The following is a 6,150-nucleotide window of genomic DNA, read 5'->3' on the forward strand; positions in this document are numbered from 1 at the left end:
GCGCGGGTTGTTCTGTTGGGTTTAGTTGTGGATTATTTTTTTTTTTAAATGGCCTCTATTTAGTTGTGCAGATCTCATGAAAAAAAAAATATCAAATGTCATTCTATCCTCCAATGGGAATAAATTAATCTGATTTTTAATGGCTGCTGTTGAATATTATTTTTACATCTAGGAAATATCCCAAACTCAACTAGATAATTAGTTCCATTTGGTGACTGTACTTTTCATAATAAATAATTAAGAAACTCACTCATTTTCAATAATCTGATTTAAGAAATCCCTACACAGAAAGGTAATTCATACTCCTGATAATTCACATAAAATAAATTTCATGAAAAGGGAGGTGGGAGGATTGTATTTAAAAGGAAGCCCAAAATTTTGCCAACACTGACAGACCAAAATGCCACTGGTGACTTCACTGTTAACACTTCAGGAATAGAAAAATATCCAGTATCTGTATTTCCACATAAAAGCCTATTAAAAAAATAAGACTTATGCCTGTCTTTTTATTTCATTACAGTTTGAATATTACTGTATTTCAGAATATTCAATATTCAGAATATTGAATTATGTGAATTGCTTCCTCATGAGAGATCTTTTTTCCAAATGTCACACAGAAGCAAAAAACCTCATTTCTACTTGTTCCTATTTTTGGAAAAAAATGAATATCTGAGGATATCCACCAGCAGATATTTTACACATGACAATTTTAATTCACGTTCCGGCTCATCACCAATGTGCCAATGAAATTATCAAATGAGCGAGTTCTCAGTTCTGACAGCTAGCTACTTTTACTGCCATAGTTCAGAACAATTTTTAGGGGTTTTGTTTATTCACAGAGGCCATGATACTATTGGGTCACATTTTTATAATTATTTTTTACTACAAAAGCATCAGAAGCAGCAGCTGGCCTCAATAACACAGATCAGAAAATGGGAATATCTCCTCATGGATGCAACAGACTAGCTGGATTTACATGCTAACTAAGTAGTAAACTACTCACCTTCCTATTTTAAAAGAAAATTCAAAATATTTAAAATGCAGGAACTATGAAGTAAGCCTCTTTAAGGAAGCTGTGGGACTACCTCCTCCTTTTCAGTCATTTAGCTAGTCATTGCAAAGTCAGAACAAAATGAAATTGTGACCTAGAAGTACCACAATGTAGGACTGTGCACAAAATATCAAGCCCCCCAAGTGACTTTTGTTCAGGTTGAGCAAGGATGGTTAGTTAAACAATACAGCTCAACCTTTGTTGCAGGTAAATCCAATGAACATTCTGGGATTTGAGCATTTACTTGTCAATTCTGTTGACATGCTAGGTTTGGAGGAGAGCCAGCAATTTTGCAACTATTGATCAAGCCAGCAAAAAGGTAAACAATGAAAGCTGTTGGTTTCTTTTTAGATGTCAAAAACACATGCTTTTTATGAATAATCTCTAATGTGCTGTAGCAAGCAATTATTACATAAACAGCATGGAGCATACACATTACCATATGAAAGCAACTCTAAACTTAACCCATTCATATGGTAACATTTTCTTTCAAGTTCATTACACAGTTAAACTTCTTTTCCACCTAAGGAAATACACTACTTTTTCCAATGGAATTACTTGAAGGAGAAAGGAATCACTTATAAATTAACTAAAAAGTACTATAAAAATCCACAGTTCATATTTTTCTAATCCATTTATTCCCTGATTAGAGAGGTTTCAAACATTCCCTGGTAACAGCAATATAAAGAAGAACATTTTGTGGGTTTGGCACCATATTTAAAATATTCAAAACATTTTCAGATTCTAGAACCATTATTGGTGGGCCATCTAATTGAAATGTTCAATAGTCTGTGGAACCAGTAAACATTTGCATAAGAATATTTAATTCAATATAATTAGATCGAGTTGGAAAAATTCCAGTCTGGCAATAGAAATGAATTGTTAATTCTGCTGGTTTAGACTAGGAAACAGACAGGAGTTTTACAGTATGTTCTGGACAGAGGTCCTGTTTTATCAGTCTTAAGGACCTCTGCAGAAATTGCAAGGGACACAGAACAACCTGTACAGTGAAAGTGGGAATAACGAGGGACACAGCTTCTCCCTTAGTCTACTAAAAGTATGTCTTACACTCGCTTACCAAAGGTCCCACTCTTAATCATTCCCAAATATAAACCCTTCCAACTAGTGGGAGAGCATCACCAGATAAGTAAAATTGTCCAGTGCCTTGAAATAAGGCATAGGAATGCAGTTGAGTAGCCAGAAGAGGTAGAATGGGAAGAGGAGACCTCCACATCAGGCACCAAAAAAAAAGAACATCACATATGTCCTGGGGCCCTGTCAGAAAAAAGATGTGCATCCATTCTGTAATCCTTGTGTTTAAGGATTTCATAAGGCCTTGCATTTAAGACTGCACAATCAAACTTTAAGGAGTTCATCAGAACATTATCAAAAAAGAGAGGGCACAGAGGATTTCAAGTCAAAAAAATTTAAGTGATAGGGCATAAAAATATATGAAAATACAGAGGACTACTTGAGCATGTATAGGGCAGCACTTCAGGGGGAAAAAAAGGTAAATCAATAATGACAGAAATGAGTACAGAAGATTTCAACCAGCACTGCCGTTTTATGGCAACAAGGGCAGGAACAATAAGAAAAAAAAAACCCAAGGGCTAAATGCAGATATTTTGTTCTATTTATTAATTCAACTGATTAACTCTGCATATTTTATCACTGCAACTTTTGCAGTCTGTTGAACTGGACTTCTTTGAAGCAAAACATCTGAAGAGCTGGCATATGTTTGGGTATAAGGCATAGCATGACAAAATAGCAATTTATCTTCAAATTTTGTCAATGTTTGTCTCATAAGTGTATCATCTAAATCTGATACTTATTAAATTTGTCATTCTAAAGGTTTCATCTGTCTTTGGATGTCTGTCTTTAGAATTTTCACAAATTGTGACTTGGAATGAAATACAAAAGGATTTAATCCGCTCAGGGATGTTCTAAGCATCATTTCAGAAAGACTAGCAAAAATATCTGTTCAGTGGTCCAAAAAGAAAACAGAAAACAGAAAATGCTGAGGAAAATTCAAATGCCTTTAAGATACTTAATGGTATATTCTCACTGAAGGGTTTTGAATTCTAATCACCTCTTTTCAAATAGAAAATAGAAATAGGTCTGCCAAATAGGAATGAAAATTCTTTGAGGCATAGAAAAAGTTCCACTTATGAAGAGATAATTTAAAAAAAAAAGACTATTCAGTTCAGACAGTACACTAATAAGAGTTCATGAGAAGTTATAATTTCCATACAGAAACAGTCAGCCAAGAGTTCCATCAACTCTTCTCACAAAAACCCAAAGACACATGTTAAAGTAAAAAGGTGAAAAATCAAACATAACCAGGATAAGATATGCAACCTACAAAAAACCCAAACAACATTACAGATCTCACTGTTCCAAAACTTCTGAAATGCAGTTAGATAATTCTGTCAACAAAAACAGGGAAGCTATGTAAAAGCATTAACAAGATGTAAAAACTCTTAACACCAAAAAGATAAAAAGAAAATTTAACAGGATTAAGAAAGTAGCATCATTCCTGAGCATTGTCCACCACACAGAGGATTTGCACTTTCCTTTGAAGCGTCTGGAATGAACCATTGGCAGAATGACAGAACACCAGATTAAACAGACCACACATATATCATGGGAGATATATATATTCCATATCTGTGGAAGTAACTAATACCACATGACAGGGGAATAATAATGTCCAGTTTTCTAAAAGGATGATTGTTTCACATCCATTATGCCCTGTGAAAAAGGCTGTAATATTCCCCTAGAAACAAAAGAAATACGTAGCGATACAATAAATGTTCCAGGCATTTTGCTACTACCGAAGCACTCTGGCTATGCTCCACAATTTCTTTTCTAATAGCACTCTCAGGCCACCTTTGCTAATTTCCCACAGGAGCAGCAAATGACACCACTAGAAAAATTAAATTGATCATAAATTAATTTCTCTAGATTTCAAAAGGAAAAGCTTCAAAATTAAAACTATGTTGGAATTTTGTACATGCAGAGCATATTTCTTCCACAAAATGCAGTGAAAATGTTGAATTTTTTACATCATATCTTTGTGTCTGCATTTTTTTAATAACATTTCCTAAGATGGCATGTGTGGCAGATAACTTAGGGGAGACTTCATTTCTCAGCATAACTCTGGAAAATCATTCATACTCAAGTTACACAAACCAGTATTTAAAAGACTCTGAATTGTCCCATCCCTTTCTGGACCATATAGGGAAACAGGAACTGGTAAAGCTCCTCCTTAAACCTTTCCTTACTCTGTGTACAGTATGAATGGGCAGCACTGCTGAATCAACACTTCTTTCTTTTAAAAGCTAAACAAAGAATAAAATGGAAAATAACAGAAAAATCTCAAGATTTCCCTTCCTACTCATTGGCCAAAGTATCTCATCAGGTGGAGAGAGAACATGTTTTCAACAAGGTGGCCAAAACCATTTGTCCTTTCCATAGTCATTCATTCATAGAGCAAGGGAAAGCATGGCAAGAACTGTAATTTAGACTTTGTTTTTGCAGCTACGTAAGGATGCCACAGCCTAGCACCTCCTGTCATTCTACCTCACGAGCAGATGGAAGATACACAACTCTTATGGCTTATACTAGAGCTACAGAAATCTGGGAGCCTTTGCACAGAAGATAGATAGACTAAAAAAGAGAAAGAGGTTTGAAGAGAGGACAGAGAAGAGAAGAGAACACCTGGATGTAAGCTAAGCATATCACAAAACAGTATCTTAACAGTATCTTAATTCAGTTGCTGCCAATTTCACCGAAGAAAGCCTCAGTAGAGTATCATTTTACAAAAATTGGGGCAATAATTTAATGTAAAATCCAAAATAACATCATTCTTCTTTGAAGTTGTAAAATAAAAATTTATTCCACTCACAAAGCAGCAGAAGTGTGATTTTTTTTATTCCTTTATTTTGTTCCCTCTAGCACGTGTACAGCATTACTTAATTATATATGCAGGAAAACTGCAAGAAATCAGACCTTGTGTTATCTAGGCATTTATGGTCATTCTTATTGATACACATTGAACCATATGTGTCCACAGATCTCTACAGAGAAATAAAAAGACAAGCCTCTGCCTCCTGGGGTCCCAGCTATCCAATTAAAATAAAAACTACAAAAGCAATTAAAACAGAAGGTGCAAAAGAAAGAAAAAGTAGAAGTAGGGGTGGTTTACACCACAGAAGATAGCTCTTCTGAAGAATAGTATCTGTTTGTTTTTCTGCTGTATTAATTTAAAAGTAATTTATTTTAAATATTCAAATTTTGACGTAATTTTAAATATTTATTTTCTTTAGAATATCCATTTAAAATGCTACAAAAAAACCTGTGTTCCAAAAAAAGTAATTTTCATTGAAATCCATGATTGCCTGTATGGTTTTCAGATTGAAAAAAGATTATTTTTAAAAAGTCCAGACTTGGAAGATAGCATGTAAGATCTCCAATACAAGAAAGTAACAGGAAAAAATAAAGTTCACTGACTTCAGCAGAAGTCAGTACCTGTCATCCTGGTGATTTCATGAAAGAATGAAGGAAACAAATAGCAAAGCGAGCCAAAAGCCAAGTAGTAGTCGGGAAGTAATGCAAATAGGGACAAAGACAGAAAGAAGCTTATACAGTTTTGAAATGAACAAAAAGCTAGAGCCAAAATCTTGAAGCAGCAGCTGAGTGAAGAGCAGCAGATTAAGTCATAATGTAATTCAAACAGTGGGAAAGAGATTCTCTTTGCAACAGCATTTTGTAAAGTTTGTAGATAGTAATGTCAAAAAGAAAACCCAATGGAGAAGGTTGCAGTAGCTTTTATGAGATACACAAGACATAGGACACTTCATAAGCTATTATGAAATAATTCTTGAAAGGAATGCAGAGATTTTTAGAGAAGTGAGAACAACTTAATAGAAACTTCCCCAACATATACAACTACACCTTACAGAAATCATCATGTGTTCCAACGGCTTTTCTCTTTCAAACACATTCAAACAACAGGAGATCAAACATATTAATGGAGAGAGAAATTCGGGGGTTGGGGGATGTGTGTTATGTGTCCGTCAGTTGTCCCCCCCCCCCCC

General features: G+C 34.8%; 1 protein-coding gene across 2 annotated transcripts in view; it reads right to left on the minus strand.

Annotated features, from left to right (window-relative positions):
* VAV3 (vav guanine nucleotide exchange factor 3) overlaps window positions 1-6,150 on the minus strand; it is a 143,270-nt gene that overhangs the window by 62,468 nt on the left and 74,652 nt on the right. The gene's annotated exons all lie outside the window — the stretch shown is intronic.

Source organism: Athene cunicularia, assembly GCF_003259725.1.
Source record: "Athene cunicularia isolate RWA chromosome 8 unlocalized genomic scaffold, athCun1 chr8_part1, whole genome shotgun sequence".
Taxonomy (NCBI): domain Eukaryota; kingdom Metazoa; phylum Chordata; class Aves; order Strigiformes; family Strigidae; genus Athene; species Athene cunicularia.